The 18386-nt window shown below is 48.7% G+C and overlaps 2 pseudogenes; both read left to right on the forward strand.

The window, feature by feature from the left end:
- On the forward strand, positions 1-1877 carry LOC146172455 (uncharacterized; annotated as a pseudogene).
- A 492-nt stretch (positions 1878-2369) lies between these two features.
- LOC146172456 (dual specificity tyrosine-phosphorylation-regulated kinase 4-like) lies at positions 2370-13929 on the forward strand (annotated as a pseudogene).
- The last annotated feature ends 4457 nt before the right edge of the window (positions 13930-18386 follow it).

Raw genomic sequence — 18386 nt, forward strand, 5'->3', positions numbered from 1 at the left:
ATGGATCCTACAAAAACGAAGGCGCTGAAGAAGGCAAAAAACTCGGTCAAATCGGACGTCTGCTGTTGTGTGAAAGAAGAGCTGCCTGAGGTGGCAGCTGCGGACTGTGCTATAGGCGTTAGTAGCCATTTGTGTAACGGGATTGATTTTAAAAAAAATGTGCCTGGAACTGAGAACATGGGCATGTTTTTTGGAACGCTGGAAACCAAAACAACGAAGCCGCTCCGGAACAACTGGATGAAGAGCCACATCGAGCAGTCAATCAGTGAGGAAGCAAGGAAAAAGATAGCAGCTCTCATTGAGGGTGTTCACCAGCTGTCCGACATTCTATTTATCTCCAGCTTCCCACTGGGACCGCATTGAGCAGATCCTCTTAAACAGAAATTTTCGGGCAATCTGTTGGACAAGAAGGCAGATGCAGAGGTGGCACAGACTTACACTTGGATCCAGAGCCACCTTGCAGACCCGGAGATATCACTGCCTAAGCAAGTGTACGAGGAATACAGGAGTTTCTTTGAAAAGAACAAGATTTAACCACTTTGTGCGGCTGACTTTGGCAGGTGATGAAACACGCTTTCCCATCAGTGAGACTTGGCAAAAGAGGCAATTCTAGGTACTGCTATAGCGGGCTTCGCAAGAAGTCAGAAATGAAGTCGCCAATTCTACCAAACGTGCTTTCGGCAACTGATGACTCGTTGGCCAAAGAGCGTCCTCGGTATGGCTCGGAGGAAGAACTTAGCCAGGCCTTCTGTCTGCTTGTGAGTGAATGGGCCGAGAAGGTGCTGCCAAACAAGTTCCCTACCGTGTCCCACCTGGCACGTTATCTGGTGAACAGCACATTTGTCGACGCCCGCTCTGTGGCTGCCGTGACTGTGCTCTGAGCCAAGGCACTGGGCAATGACAAAGCCAGCCAAGCCAGTAGCACACCTCGGGGCCAGGGTAAGCGGCGAGAAGCACAGCAGCAGTTGCAGAGCAAATTACAGGAGAAAAAGAGCCTGGGTGACCAGAAGCGCAAGCTCACCGAGCAACGCTCGCACTCGGCACAGTCTTCGCAGTGCAGCACACCAGTTGAGGGCCGCTCCCAGCAGCAGCAGCAGCACCGGAGGGTATTGGCCGCGACACCTCTGGGCAAACGGGACCAGGCCTTGCCGTCCCTGGTCTCCTGTGACGGAGACGTGGTGCTGAGATTGAAGGAGGAGCCTGCGGAACCCACGTTGCACACCTCTGCCCCGCCAGCAAACAACATCATATTTGTCCCCACCATGCAGAGCCTGCAGCTTGGCACCCAGGACCCTGCAAGCAGCAGCAGCAGCAATGCGGCCGCACTCTCGGCTGAGGCGGGGTGCAAGTACAAGAAAATCAGGCCAAAGCCAGCCGCATGCCTGAGCACAGCAGTGGTGCTCCGCTTCAGCCGGGAAGCTGGCCTGGCGGTCACGCCTATGGCTGAGGTGGTGCCATCATCTCAGTCTCCGGTCGTTGTGTGTGCGGATCCACTGCAGAAGCGGGAGGCCCATCCAACGGACCCAAGCTCAGCAGCATAGCCTCACAGGTGTCTAAGGATGGAGTAAGCAGCAACAGTTCGGATTGGGATGCCAAGCTCAGCACGGAGGTGTCTGTGGGAATGATGAAGAGGCATTCAGAGGATGGGGAGGCCCTGCTTTGCAAGAGGAGGCACACCGAGGATGGTTCCAGGACACCCAAATTGGAAGCAGCCAACCTGGACCTACTGCTGCCCACCCAGGTGGCAGTGAAGGAAAAAAATGTGTGTGGTGCATCTGGAAAAAGAGGCACTGAACCAGTACTATAGAAACTCCTCATATGACGCTTCCATTCTGGAGAAGCTGGCTTTTCCAGAATGCGCGGAATCCGGGAAATGACGCTGCCCACCAATACGCTCGAGAATTAGCGGGCCGAGCGGCGGCGCAAAATCAGGAACCAAAACCATTCGGTGATTCAGCCGTATCATACCACGAACTCACTGCACATTCCAAAGCAATGAGAACACTCCCACCACCCCCTAAAACTGACCAGACAACAAGCAATATGGAGACACTACAGACGGGGATCCTCCCCAATCTAAACTACATATCAAAATTCATTCTTTCTGCCGGTTTTGCGGTGATAAAGACAACTTCGAGCATATGATCTGGGCGTGCAAAGCCCATAAGCCTCTCTCAAAACTCTCGCATGATCCCTCTAAAGAAGCTTGGGACGAGCTAAGGTCCAGCGGTGACCCTGGCATTCAGTTCAAAGCCGTCGAATGGGCCGGCGTTTCCAAGTCTCCACGGCCTGCGGAACGCTAGCTGACTTCCCCTATTCCTCCCACTTATTGTAAATGAAGCTTTATCAGCTTCAGCCTTGCGAACTTGATGGCCGCATTGACCCACCCGGATGGCTGCCCCGGAGCTGTGTGGACACCGCCCACCATGAACCTGTTCTTCATCTCTGTGACGGTGTGCAACTGCCTAAATATGATAATCTGCTGACCTGCTTCGAACGTCGAGACTGGGATGGACGCCTTCTTGTGGGTGCTCTCTACTGTAGGAGGGATCGCAGCAAAAGTCGCACCTACCCGCATGAAAGATATGATTTTATATGCATGCAATACGATTGTCCGTCCCGAGATTCCTCCTGAAGTTCGCCGGGCACTGAACAGCGCTCGTTCTGTGGCTTTCTTTTATCCTTTCCTTTGTCTTCTTATTCGCGCTGTTGAAATTAATAATGAGTAAGTACCAACTCGGCCAACAAAGTATTTTGGTAACCATAACGCCGTCCCCGGAAGTCACAATATTGGACGACTGCGGTCGCTTGAACCCCCGCTCGGCGGTGCCTCCGACCTGGGATGAATATCATGGAAGTGGATGGCGAGCCATCTCGCCGGAAGAGCTAGGACCGCAGCAGGAATGGGCGCGAGCCCCCAGAAAGCGAGAAAATAAGCACCTCAGCAGAGACAACCAAGGAAGCCAAGATGGAAGTGGGGCTGGCAGCGAGCAAAACAAAATGGCTTTTGGAGTAGGGATTAAGAAGGCAGAACGCCCGGTGATATCACAAAAGCTGTGTTTGCCTGCGGAAGACCATAAAATCATTGCTCGCCAGAAAGGTGGACTACATTTCAGGCTCCTTAGAGGAGAGCAGATTCACGAGGCCATATGAAAGGCCGCTGTGCTCAGCGCTGAAGAAATGCAGGTGAACACCATTTTCAATAATGAGAAGCAAGACACCATTCTGGTTAGCTCACCCAGTAAGAAAAGAGGAGACCGCTATTTGCTGATCGAAGAATCTAAGGTCGAGGAGTCATCGTTTCTCACGGCTCCGGAGAACTGTGGAAAAGGGGTCATCAACGGCGTTCCGTTAGACCACAGTCGGGAGGAATTCAAAGGACGCTTTCAGCATGACCGACATACAGATTCTCAGCACTAGACGTATGAGCAATACCGAATCAGTAATCGTACGTTTCGCAACGAAGAGTGTGCCACGGTACGTGGTTTACTCAACGTGCCACAGCGCTGCCTACTCCAGGTTGACGTTGTGTGTACTTTATAGGAAAGGCACAGTATTTGTCATTTTTCTGTGGACACTTGAACTGCATAGTAAGTTTGTCTTCCTGCTCCTTGAAGGTGAAATTGAAGCCCACACAAACACCGGCTCTACTTAGCATAGTGAACCTTTTGCTTCAAAACGTGTTTTGTTGCAATATTTCCACTACGTTTCTCACGTTACAGCTTGTGGAGATGAAGTATGTAGCCTCAACATGTACTTTTGTCAGACAATTAGCAGATTGCGAAAGCAAAGAGAGGCGAAGTGTCTCCAATGGAAGATGACACCACCTGTTAGGGTGTCTCGATGCGCGCGCGCCTCTCTCTCTTTCAGAATCTTCTAGGTTTAACTATAGCTAAGCCACTTTCAAGTTTTTCTTCCGGTGTCCGGGTGCGGCGGCAGCTGTGTCCCTGTGACGTAGCGTGACTGTAGCGCATGCGCAGCTTGGTCAGCGCAGAGGAAACGCGAAACTCCTTCCAACTTACGTAGTTAGTGTAGCTCACGCTACAAAACTGTCACAAACCTGTCGATCAGCCGGCGCTTATTGGTCGATGGTTTTGCCGGTAAGAATCGAGCCATAATAGGAGCAAGTTTACTCGATCGATTTGTGATAGATTAGTGACAGTTTTTGGATGCACGGGGACGCAGCAGCAGCCGTTCTGACTTGAGCTCTTTTCTGAGACGAGAGGAGAGGATCGTGATCAAGATCCAGTTTCGGGGAAAGGAGGAATCAATCCATGGCCCGGTCGAGTTCTAGGAACCGATCCGGAGGTCGCACACGATCTAGGACCCAATCAAGGAGCCGTAAATCATCCTGCAGGCTCCTGTTCCCTGGCACCGGTGTCAGCTCGGCATAGCCAGTGGTGGTCACCCATCATGCCATGAGCCAGAGAGGAAACGGTCCAGAAATGTTGAGGTCAACTTGGGCAATCTCAAGCCGTTAGATCGTGGGTTCAGGCGGGAAATGGTGCTGCAAGGTACCATGGGCTTGCAAGGCACCAGAAATCAGATGGCAGATATATATTACTACTCGCCTACTGGGGCAAAACTGTGGTCAGGGCCTGAAGTTTGCGTATACTTGGCATAAAATCCCATGCTACCGCTGACACGCGTTGCCATCCATCAGCCACGTGACGGGGTTGTGCCAAACGCGGGGCAACAGTGGACAAGGGGCAAGCGGCGGACTGGTCGAGTTACCCAGACATCAGCAAAGGAAGAATTGTTGGCATCACCTGCCATTTTGTTTCTTGCATCAAAAAAATACAGAGCGGATTTGGTACCCAGGTTAGATCGAACGCTAAAGCAGAGAAACTGAGCGCCGCCGGAACGCAGGTTACCACGAACGCTATAGCAAATCAGGATAGAAGTGCATGCCCCGCCTCCAGTGAGGAGGAACGCGGAAGATTCGAAGGATCAAAACATAACAATACAGGAGGTCAGTAGAATTATTGACCGGAAGCTAGGGCAGAAACTCGATGTCTTGTTTAAGGAGATAGCTGCAGAATTTGCGGCAATTAGGGTGCCACTAAATTCGTTCACTATCAAGTTCAATAAGATAGATGCGCACTTCGCCGCGATGGATGCTGAAAGGACGCCAAAACACAGATATATAGCATATCATTGCCATCAAAAATAACAGGCACACTATTTGGCAGTGAAGATGGCCGCTTCTGCAGCAACTCCTTAGTGAAAAGGACAATCCGGAAGCAAATGCGTTGCAAGAAGTATGCATACAGGCAAATCTAATGGCATATAGAGCTTTCTGTACGGAAGGGGAGAAACTCCCTGTGGCTACTAATAAGGAGAAACATAACAGCAATTAGGCAAGACACGGAGGTTAAAAACAACGAACATGTCCTTGTCAAACTCGTATCAAACAAGAAGACAGTAAATATTATTTTATATTCTTTTGATACAACACCACTATACACGTTTTGTCAGTTTTTTACGACCTGCAAGGGCCACCACCCTGTGATTCCTGCTAGTCTGTTTCCCGAGATGGAGCGCAGCAGTGGGGGTCTCGAAGACCAACGAGCGCTGCAGTTAGCGCTCGAGCTCTCCATGCTGGGACTGAACAACGAAAATGACTCTCTGCACCCTAACATGGAAGCATCATGAATGTATACAACACTCCGTGGCAGAGAAAGGACAAGTTCGGCACACTATTCCAAAAGCCTCTGAACCAAGTTCTGATCGTTGTAGGCGACTTTAACTCTCCACACCTAGCGCGGGGCAAGACGCGAGAAGATATAAAGGATCGGATCCTCTAAAAAGACGCGCAACAGGCAGGGCTAACGCTGTTAACGGATCCACGGAATCTAACACTACGCGGAAACTGCATGAGAGAAGCCACTTCTCCGGATTTCCCCTTTCCTATCCATGTAAAAGACGCCACTTGGTGTAACACTGAGAACTTTGGCAGTAACCATTACATCATCGAAGCTCTGGTGGAAGAAGGACTGCGAAGAACTAAAAGTAAGAAGGCTACAATTGTGGAGTAGGAAACCTTCCGGGAAATCAGAAGCCAAATAGAAAGCACTGAAATCACAAATATAGAAGAGTTGACAGCAGCGCTTCGCGCAAATGTTAAAGAAGACACCATAGAGGTGCCCAAATGAGCACATCTGGTGGAAGTAGACAGCAGTCTTCTGCAGTTACGGCAAGCCAAAAATGAATTGGAGAAGAAGCTAAAGCAACCGAAATGGTACAGGACCCTGAACTGCTCACAGGATCGGCTCAACAAAAAGGTAGAAGAATATGCACTTAGCTATGTCGAAAAAATTGCCAATCTACATGCAATAGGATGAAAACGATCCATAGGACTGGCCACAACATGGCAGCTACTACGCTACCTCTTGAAGACGGAAAGCTGTAAGTTATCGCTGAAGCAAACAATTCAAAATATTGTCCATTCCTACGATGGGAGATTCTCGAAGAATTACAGGCATGCTATGCGGGAATACCTACCACAGATCTTCAAACCTGGACCTGGATAGACAAATAGGAGAAACAGTAGTCAGGGCTCTATTGTCTCGCATTAAAACTCTCAGCTCAGGGGCCATATGGGCCACAGCCCTTGGTCTCCCATATGTAGTGAGCAACAAAATGTTGTGAAATCTGGACGACGACACAGTCGCTGCCCTCGCAAGATACATGCAAGATTGTTGGCAACTAGGACGACTTCCGACCATATAGAAAACAGTGCAGGTCGTCATGATCCCCAATTCTTGCAAAAAGCTACAGATTCAAAATCTAAGACCAGTTTTCTTGGCGTAGTGTGTGGGGAAACTCGTGGAAAGTCATCCTGACAAGACTGAACAGATACATGGAACACAACGGACTCTACCCAAACTCTATGATTGGCTTCAGACCTAATCTGTCAACCCAGGATATTTATCCAACACCAGATCATTCAAGCACATACTGAAGACACGCGAGTTATTTTGGGCCTGGACTTCGCGAAGGCCTTCGATAACATCAAACACAAAGCAATACTTTAAAACCTACAAGATCTCGACGTAGGTGAACAAACATATAACTACGTAAGGGGCGTTCTCTCAATGCGAGAAGCAACGATCCAAATTGGAGAACACAAGTCGGACAAATTTACAGTGGGCAGCAGAGGAACACCCCAGCACTCAGTACTCTTATGCCTTCTCTTCAATGTTGCATTCATCAAGATCCAACGAAGCTAGAAGACATTGAGGGGCTAAACCACAGCCTATATGCAGACGACATCACACTCTGGACACCGGGAGGCAGTGATAGACAAATCGAAGACATCCTTCATGTATCTGTGAAAACTGTTGAAGAATACGTAACCCCTAGAGACCTGAAATGCTCTTCCGAAAAGTCTGAGATGCTTCTGTACCAGCCATCACGCAGCAGAATGGACAAAGAGCAACCCAGAATCGAACTAAATGCCGGCGGATTTCTCATTCGTAGAGTGGAGAAGGTTAGGATCCTGTGCATGTGGCTGCAGCAAAAGGTCATCGCAAAAAAGCTGCTAACTCAAAAGCTGCGCTCAAGAAATGATGAGTCTAATTAGACGTATCACAAATCGAAAGTCTCGAACGAAAGAAGCAAAGCTCCTAAGACTTGTACACTCCTTTGTCATCAGCAATATCGCCTACGCTGTCCCTACTTACACCTTGCGAACAGCGAGCAGCCTAAGGTTGAAGCAATAGTCAGGAAGAGCATAAAACCAGCCCTTGGTATCCCCATCAGTACATCTAATAACCAGCTAATGAAGCTGGGGGCGCACAATGTGCTGGAAGAGGTAATAGAGGCCAATCAAATCTCCATTTGCGAAAGACTGGCAAAGAACCGGACGCGAAGAAGCCTACTGGTAAAACTAGATATTCGATATGAGAGCCAAAGTTACCAGAAGACGTATGTCCAGATGGAAATCAAGAAGCGAATAAAAATCCCCCCGCTGCCACGAAACATGGATCCAGAGCATCAGCAGGAAAGAAAGAAGAAAAGGGCGGGATGGCAACAGAAGATATATTAACGACAGGACGGGATCTATGTCGACACCGCCGAGTACGAGGACAGGCATGTTTGGGTGGACAATAGTACGGACAATGGGTACTACAATTATAAGTAATTCGATAACATCAATATGCAATTTTGTCAAGGCAAGTGTCTCTCCTCAGGCAGAAAGGATACTAAGAATATGTCATAAGCGACCGGAAAGTCCGATGTTGCAAGGAGACATATCACATAGCAACATCTCCCCTCAGGCAGAAAGGATACTAAGAATGTGTCAGAAGCGACCGGAAAGTCCAATGTTGCAAGGAGACATATCACATAGCAACATGGAAAGTAAGATCTAAGACGCACGGTAAACTGGATGTCGTCAAGCGAGAAATGGACAGATTGAACATTGATATTTGGGTATCAGCGAGCTCAAGTGGACCGGAATGGGAGAATTTAATTCCAGAGACCATTGTCTTTTATTGTGGGCACGAATCCCGGAGAAGGAATGGGGTCGCTCTCTAGTAAACAGAAGAATGGGCAAAGCAGTGCTAGGGCCCAACCCCAAAAACGACCGAATGATTTCACTTCGGATCCAAGGTCACCCTTTTAACATATAACAGCAGAACGATATTGACCAATGCATGCCAATATATATTCAATGTTGATAAGACAACCATATTGGCAGAACATTATTGCCCAACCTATGCCATGATATGTGCGATGCTGGCCAGCCATCAAGGCTCATTAGACAATATCGACCAGTAGAAAACAAGATATTACAATATTAGGAAGCCGCCAAAGTTGGTTGGACATTATTGACCACTGTATGCCTAGATAAATTCAATATTGAGAAGCCGTTGTTATTTACTGGACGATTTACCAGGTTATACCATGGTGTGGATGATACTGGCAAACCATTGTAGCTGGTTAGCCGATAATAACCAGGTTGTCTCATTGTGTATAGAATAATGGCAAGCTGTTCAATATGCATGGGCATTATTGACCGCGTTTAGCCGGTTGAATGCCAATAACGGATATGGGTGAAGTTCACTGGGCCAATAATGATTATGTTATAGCACGGCTGCACATTATTGGTAGCTCATTGGCACCATTGGGCCAACTTGTGGGCCAGTAATCCCCAATCAATCCCCAATATTGCGCCGATGGCTGGTGCTGCCTGGGAAAAACATGATATAACAATTTGAACCAAGCGCGTTTCTTGCCCCCGGAACTGCGACAGTTAGTTTCCCTCAACAGTGCCGGTAAAACGTCGAAGTGGGGACGGGGAGCGGCGACGAGGGGAAGGTGATCGGCAAGTGGTATACGTTTGATTGCGGCGAGATACAAAGTGGGAACCGGGCGGAGTCCTCGGCGAGGGCTGGTCCGTATCGTAGGAGTAGTTCCAGAGGTTAGCTCAAGAAGGTGGACCGCTCTTTGGAAGGAGCGGCTCCGAAGATCCGGCTCGCTTCGGGGCGACCCATTCCTAATCAAATATTTGTATTACAAAGAGTCTGTGTGGGACGCTGGGAGGTGAAAAAAATATTTGTATTGGGGTACCATGAAATCCGTTGCCGTTTTTGGCGGAGAGTGTTTTCAATGAAAAAATAGCAAACCAGGTAATACTTTCCCTGTATACTTTGAACCCAGCCAGAATCTGGAGATAAAGAAGCAAGTTTGTTTGGTGTCATAACAGTGACCGAAAGCCAGTTTTTCATCTCTGCAGGACCAGCTTCCTCATCCTGCGCGTCATTTTATTAATTCATGAGTTGCCTTCCTCCTTTCCTCCCGATATTTGATATTTGAAACTGAATTAAAAGGGAATTATTTCAATGCATATTTTCTTCAGAGCTTGGCAATCTCAGCAATCACGTAGTCTAAACAAACTGCTGTTCTACGTAGTTGCGCCATCGAGACCGCTCCTATTCACCGCCCGTCTGCGTCCCATCTTATGTGAATAGATAGCGGCTCGTAAAGCGCTTAATTGCACATAAACGTTTGGCGCTGACGCACATGGTGGCGTCGTATGAGCTAGTAGGGAGCGCATTTTTTGAGGGGCTGTCGCGCGTTGAGACACTTGAAGCAGCTGCGCTCTCCAAAATCTGCGGTAACGCCCCTCTCGGCCGCTTTTGTAAGCGAATCAAACTTCGGCGAAGTTTCATGATCATTTGGAGTATTGGAGGACTCTAGGATTATCTTAAACCTAGGAGAGGTTGTTTAGCTGCTTGCATTGCTTGTAGGAAGGGTTAAGTTGCATAAAACAACTTTTCGTTTAAATGTTTTAATTTTGTTTGTTCACGCGTTTTTCGTACATGCTTTTTATTGTGTCTTCTCTAGAAACCGCTGAGGCAGGAGGCCGTGGCCAATCCCAGCCATTTACGGGAGAGCGACGTGAGCTCGAGGAAGGAAACAACAACGAGGGCGTAGTATATTACGTCTCAGCCAGAGGCCGTGGCCGACCATTATAGAGCGGTGAAAAATTATAGTAAAGTCTCTCCTCAGGCAGAAAGGATACTAAGAATATGTCAAGATGACAGAGAAAAATCCGGCTAATATGGGCACCAGCCCATTCCCAGCTTCAGGAAATAAGGGAGTTCATAAATTTGCCCATGGTCTCACCTTCTGGGCAGGCTCTGTCTGACCCTCAGTACGCCCTCAGCAGGGACAGGCTAGTCAGCTACATTACTGAGCACTATCGACTAAAAGGGTTAGAATACCCATCGGCAGATAGCACAATAAATAAGATTTAAGAAAGCACTTGGAGGCACTTACAAACAAGGACTTTTCCGAACCCAACTACCCCAAGCCAGTGCTACATGGAGCAATTCTCAGATATGTGCAAACTATGTTTTAATAAGACGGATCTGGTTCATATGATATGGATGTGTCCAGAAATAAAGATATTAATGAAGAGACAAAAACGAAACAATTTAAGGAGACTACTGCTGAGCTCACACCCTGAGACTCAGCCAGGTGTATAATCCGACTGGCCGAACGCGCCGCTCTGGTCCATGGGCGCCAGGCCATCGTGTAGGCAGAGAGGTTGACACCTATTCTTTGATAGGTTGACACCACCCCTACTTCGAAGCCTGGTGTTTGGTCAGTTTGGACACTGGCCTGTGGCGGTAGGAGGGGAAGTGCTTTCCCTGCTGCTGCCACCTCTTTTGCTGTTCTGGAAAATGGGGAGGAGGCCCATGGACTATGACTGCGCTTTCTAGGCGCTTCCGATAACCTCATTAATGGTTTGTGACAGTCGACACGTGATGTCACCAAGTGCACACAGTTGTTCTCGAGCCTAGGCTTAATAGTTACGAATGCTTCGGCTTTTCCCATGTGAGAGACTCCCTGCTGTCTTTGACTGGGTCAGTTTCTGTGTGTTGCGCTGAGAATGTCTTCAATGATAATGTACTGCCTTACAGGTGCCGGTGCACCATTGCAGTGTTTACTTGGTTAATCTGAGTTATCTACCTATATCCATCTTGAGCCCTTCAAGCTTACCATCAAACAAAATTGCCTCTTTTTGGGACACCACGAAAGCACAATTGCCGGTCGTACATAAGAGAAGCCGCCTAGTGTGCGGGCAAAGGTGGACATCTGAGTTCGAGGGTGCAAAGGTAGGCCGGGGCACCTATGGAAACGTGTACAAGGCTCGTCAGAAAGACGGGTGTGACAGTAGGGACTATGCGTTCAAGGAGGTTGAAGGCACAGGTATCTCAACGTCGGCCTGCAGAGAGATTGCGCTTCTGCGGGAGCTGAAACACACCAATGTTTTCAGCTTTCATCGGGTATTCCTGTCGCACAATGAACGAAAGGTCTACCTTCCCTTTGATTTCGCTGAGCACGACCTCTGGAAACCAACCAACATAATTGTAATGGGTGAAGGTTCAGGGCAAGGCAGAGTAAAGATTGCCGACATGGGCTTTACGCGCCTACGTAATAATTAGCGTCCTTTATGTAATACTGTTGACGCAGTTAAAACCTGGAAGTCGGCTACTGTGGATACCTTCAAGCTCTGTGTAGCTTAAAAATCCCTCTGCTGAGGCTGTCGCCCTTTTTTCTCTCTGAAGGCCTTGTACCATGGGGGTCCTTGAAGCACGGAGTTCGGCGGACATCCGAGCTCCACGAGCACCAGGAGACGGAAAGTGACCTGATTTTGGGCACCAATTTAGAAATTGTGTCTCTGGGACTGCGGTGGCCGCTTTTGGCTGAGTTGTGCGCGCGGTAGAAATGTGTAAAACATGGAGGGTGGCAATGACGACGGAAAATCTAAACCTTAGCGGCGTAGCCCTATCGGGAGCGGATGAAGAAAGCAGTAAGGAGGAGAGGAACCAGAGACATAACGTGCCCGCCGAAGGCAGCAAAAATCGCAGCAGCCATCATTTGCCGGAGACCACAGGGACATGACTTTCTCTGCACAATGCTGTGCATATGCGAGACGTGGTACAATGAGCGCGATGAGAGGTTGCCCCGGGCAAGATCCGAGAAAGGGGTCCTCGTGTACACTCATGGCTAGCTTATGGGCTTTCCTTGCGAACTTGGGGGTGCCACTAGCGCCAACGAGAGCGGATGTGCTTCGCATGGGCTCTGAATTTCGGCCTCTGGACCCGTAATTGTTTACACGACGTTTCTTATTTTGGCCTCACAAGATACTTGATTGCGCCCGGACCTGGGAGAGCCAACATTTGTGAGTGTGCGAACTGTTTTGAGGACTTCATGGCGTATTGTGCGTCGACACCGTGCGTCTCACGCCTGGTGTAGCGAACGAAGGCGAGGAACGCTGCGAGACCCGCCGTCATTGTGGCATTTCTCGGTCTCCAACAGGCCGCGGAACCCATCGCTATGCAAGCGTTTATGGAAGGGCAACTCATCACACCTCAAGAGCTTAAAGACGGCTCCTGGATTACTCCAAGTACCAGGAGCTCTACCGTAAGCCTAATGCCGCTGGCCCGAGCGGCGGCGGTAACCCCGATGGTGACGGCACCTCGTCCGCATAGGGGAAGAACGCCGGCCGACACCCACCGGTAAAAATGGGTACAAGCGTCCCCCGGCCTGGCGTTCGGCTTTTCCAGGGGTGTGCGTGTGGGAGTAGCTCTTTAAATTCCCGCTGCGCGCCCCTCTTCCGCAGTGGCCCAAACCCAGTTTCGAACATCGCAGCCTGCAAAGGTGGTCCTGTTTGTCTTGCAAAGGTACTTCCTTTTGAGCCTCACCTGAAGTGCTCCCTTAGAGCCTCAGCTGCAGCAGTCCTAAAAAAACGACGGACCAAATGTCGACCCGCACGGACGGCGGCTACCCCTCTCACCCGCTGAGGCCATCCTATACTACAGCACCCGGCTGGACAACTACGAGCGGACCGAGGCGTCCCAGTACCGTGACATCTGGTATCTGGGCCTCGACGCCAGCAAGATCGAGTTCGACGAGGGGGTCGGCCAGAATGGCGGATACGACGACGAGACCGGCTCCTTTATCAAGGTGATGCACGACCACATCGCTTACCGGTACGAAATCTTGGAGGTGATCGGAAAGGGCTCCTTCGGCCAAGTCATCAGGGCCTACGACCACAAGACCAAAGAGCATGTCGCGCTCAAGATCATCCGCAACAAGAAGAGGTTCCACCAGCAGGCCCTCATTGAGGTGAAGATACTGGACCACTTGAAAAGGAAAGACAAGGACGGGTACCACAACGTCATTCAGATGTACGACTATTTGTACTTTAGGAATCATCTGTGCATCATGTTCGAGCTGATGGGCATGAACCTGTACGAACTCATCAAGGACAACAAGTACCAAGTCTTCAGCTTGAATCTCGTCAGGAGGTTCGTCTACTCCCTTATTCAATGCCTGCGGCTCCTCCACTGAGAGAAGATTATCCACTGTGATCTCAAGCCTGAAAATTGCCATCAGGTACGGAAGTAGTGGCGCGCTACAATTTCAGTGGCAAGTCAAGTGAAGACTTGTCTTTTACCAAGGGGGACATCATGACTATAGTCTCCGACACGCCGGACTGCAACTCGTTCCGGGGACGGCACACTGACGGTCGGGAAGGTCTCATACCGCTCAACTACATTCTCTATGTGCAGCATGAAATTAAGGAAGATCCAGCTCCCACAGCTGCCTACCGATCATTTCAAGTTTGTCTTCAGACCGCAAGTTCCGATCGACTCCCCTCTCTAAGTAGGGGCCACTCTACATCAGGCGATTGGCAGCGCAGCTGGCATCAAGGACGCCCGAGTGTTCGAATAAGATATTTCCCAGCGACACCCAGTCAACCAACGATTACTATCAACACCCCAAACAGGGCTCGTGGAGAAGCCTATAGGAAAGTAGTGGCCTTTACCCGCAACGGAAAGGCGTACCCTGTCAAAACCTACGTACCAGCTCCGGATCTCTCTGTCAGTTTTGACATATCCTTAAATGCAAAGTGTCAGAACTTGCAAACTCCATTGCTGTCCTCGGGCGTTGGCAGCAGAAGGCCACCCAGACTCTGCAAGAACTTAAGATTGCGCATGAGAGCACAGATCAGCAGATTAAGCACTTAGAATCGGTACTGCGTGGCGTGATGGGGCAGCAGCAAATTACTGTATCTCCATCCGAGGCGGAGGGGACAAGCCAAAGTAAAACATGGATTCCGCCAAACGGAAAATAATTACAGTCTGGCAGTGAAACTGTAGGGAGTACGCACGCAAGGCCAACCTACAGATCCACATACAGAACACCACTGTCAAACCAGACATTATTGCACTACAAGAACCCTCTAGAGTGGCTACTCTTTCAGGCTATGTTACCGTTACGCAACTACGAACCAGCCGCAAATATACAGCAAAGATCTTACTGGTCAAAAGGTACATCAGCTATGTGCAGCATGAATTTAAGGACGTAAACCTAGATTATACGCTTGTTGATATCATTCTCGCCGAGAAGGGACAGCGAAGAACATACGTCCTCTACGTCTACAGCTCTCCCAAGGATCGCACCCAGGAAACAAGTAAACTCCTAGACGAAATTGTGAGAAAGGCCAGAAGAAATCAGCTTATTATAGTTGGGGTAAAGGCACTGCAATATTAGGGAAGATTCAGGAGCTGGGCATCAAGCTACTGAATGATACTACCAAACCAACGAGAACCGGCAACAGTATATCAAGTGACACTAATCCTGATCTGTCACTAGCTCAAAACGTAAGCAATCCCACATGGCTCAATACTGTGGAAGACCTTAACAGCGACCACTACATTCTCGCCATTGCAATACAGACCAACTCACGTAATACGAGGGCTTGGCAGTATGTTCAATTGGGCAAGTTGGTAGACATTGATAATTGTTAAACAGCGCGAACAATGGTAGACAAGAACGAGAAAGACGCGGGACAGCGCTTGTCCCGTGTGTTTCTCGTTCTTGTCCACCGTTGTTCGCGCTGTGTTACAATTATGAAGAGGGGCATGGAACTCCTGTAAGCACACCGACTAGGATAAATTCATGAAAGACAAGGACAGTAATGCGCCGTGCAGCATCTCGGACTTGGAGACGTGGGTCCAGGATATATGCGTAGACGCCCTTAAGCACACCAGTAGCATAGAAATGGACGAGGAGGAAACTGTCATAGACTCCAGGCTAGCGCACATGTGGGAAGCCAGACACGCGCTCAAGAAATGGAAAAAGCAGAGAATTAATCGGAAGCTCAGGTTACGCATTGCACGGCTTGAGAAGGAAATTGAAGAACACGCCATTAACCTTACACGCCAGAACTGGTATCAGGTATGCGACGAACTTAATGGGCAGCTTGGAAACAAGAACACGTGGAACCTTCTTCGCCACCTTCTTGATCCAGCCCAGTCCAAGACAGCCAAAAGAAACGCTATAGACCAGTCACCCATGCATATCCCGAAAGCGGTGAACAATTGTTATTGTCACTACAAGATAAATATGTAAACTACAGCAAAGATGGAGATTTGTACCCGGACTACACGGGACGCGACTACCCAAATCTTGACGAGCCTTTCTCGGACGCAGTGATCTCGGCCGCACTGTCTCAACTCAAGATAAAATCTGCACCTGAACCAGATAAATTCAATAATTGGATTCTGAGGAGCCTAGATCTAAATTCAGTCACAGCGCTCACGGTTTACTTCAATGAATGCTGGGAGAGTGGTAGCATACCCCAATGCTGTAAGCAGGCCAAGATGATTTTTATTCCAAAACCCAACAACATGATAAACCTCAATAACCTAAGACCAATCTTGCTTACCTCATGCTTAGGTAAGCTAACGTAGCATATTGTGCTTAATAGACTGCAGGACTATGCTGAATACTCCCTTTTATCACACACAATGGAGGGCTTCAAAAGGGGTCTTTCGACACAGGATGTCATGCTTCAACTTTCACATGACATAATTAATAGATCTAAAAAGGTAAATTCGCAGGCTATCCTGGCTATCGACCTAATGAAAGCATTTCACAATGTCTCCCATTATTCTATACTAGAGCACCTAAACGAAATTAACCCTGGACGAAAGGCTTACAACTACATCAAGGCATTTCTAAGTGAGCGCTCGGTGGAATTGCACGTGGGCAATTTTAAATCCTACTCGATAAAGCTGGGAAACAGAGGCACCCCTCAGGGGGCTGTTCTCCCTCCGTTCCTCTTGAATCTGGCATTAATCAAGATTCCGGATACACTCGTCAAAATACCAGGAGTACCGCAAAGCCTCAACGTGGATCATATTACGGTGTGGGCAACTAAGAGCTCTCATGGTGAAATCGAGGCCGCTCTTCAAGCAGCTGCAGACGTCATCGATGAAGAGGCCAGGAGAGCGGGCCCAGAATGCTCCCCTGAAAAATAGGAGCTTATAGTGTTTCATAAAGGTAAATAAATGCGCCCTTGATGACAGTCATTATACAGGGTGTGGAAGTAACGGAGGTTCAAGATCAAGATCCTGGGGCTCAGGCTACAAACTCTGGAAACGCACCAGCAATCAACAAACTGAAATGGGTATTTCACCAAACAACCAGACTAATACAAAGAATAATAGAAACCTGCATGAAACTGCGACGCTGAAGGACGACGATATCTGAAGGAGCAATATCTATGTCGACGCCGGAAATGATTCGCAGTTGCTATTTGATATGGCTGCGAATGCAAACGGATTTGACTCGAATGCGGACTTGAGAACCACCGTTCTGCAGGTTTGGGGCGAATACCTCCAGGCGGAGGCCTTAAAAAATGATCTCAAAAAGCAGATTCAAGATGCTCACTCGGATTTCGAGTTGTCTTTCACGCATTGGCCGTATCAATGGGCTACTCAAACAGGAACATGAATTGAAAAGAAAGGTTGCCTTCTTTGAGCAGCTGTCGAAGTTTAAATCCCAAGCGATAACAAAGGATGCACTTGAAGGCGAAGGGTTCAAAGGTGCCCTAGATGAAAATTGCGTAGACGTGAATAAGAATAAGGCATGAATAAGATGAAAGAACACGACCTCTTCTAACTCATAGACGCCTTCATCATAAGCATTATTACTAACTCCCTCCCGTACTTAAAACTTCAACGAAACGAAGTTGAGAGAATCGACGCCATCATTAGAATGGCTTACAAAACAGCAATGAGCCTGGTGCTCTCGACGCCCAACGAAGAGCTTCTCAAACTCGGGGTCCACAATACTCCCTCCCGTACTTAAAACTTCAACGAAGCGAAGTTGAGAGAATCGACGCCATCATTAGAATGGCTTACAAAACAGCAATGGGCCTGGTGCTCTCGACGCCCAACGAAGAGCTTCTCAAACTCGGGGTCCACAATACCTACGAGGGACTCAAAGAAGCACAACGAACTGCCCAAATAAGGCGCCTATCCGGCACGCCCGCCAGAAGGACAATATTTGAAAGATTAGGTATTGAGTGCGAACCCCTACAAGACTATCAAACTATTCAACGCGATATCCGAAAGAGGATCACCATCAAACCTCTTCCTCGGAACATGAACCCCCACACCTATCAAAGCCGAAGAACAGCACGAGCTAAGAGCCTTCTCAAAACCTTGAGCCGGCTACAGGATGTCATCTACGTCGACGCCGCAGAAGACGAGGAAGACCCTAACAAATATTCGATATCTCAAGTCACACAGCCCAACACTAACCCAGCGAGACTCGTTATGGCGGAGACTTTCCACATCCAGACCCCTAGTGGCGGAGGAGGCCGCCATCGCCGCGGCCATCGCTTTTACTAAAGCAACAACAATAGTAAGCGACTCCAAACTGGCAATCAGTAACTTTGCTAGAGGTAGTCTCCAAACCCGCCTCACAAATACTCAGTGAAATAAAAGAATCTCCTCTCGAGAGAGATATCAAGTTAATATTAACCCCAGCTGTGAAGCTTAACCTAAATT

Source organism: Amblyomma maculatum, unplaced genomic scaffold (genome assembly GCF_055883805.1).
Source record: "Amblyomma maculatum isolate TAMU_Amacu unplaced genomic scaffold, ASM5588380v1 scaffold_13, whole genome shotgun sequence".
Taxonomy (NCBI): domain Eukaryota; kingdom Metazoa; phylum Arthropoda; class Arachnida; order Ixodida; family Ixodidae; genus Amblyomma; species Amblyomma maculatum.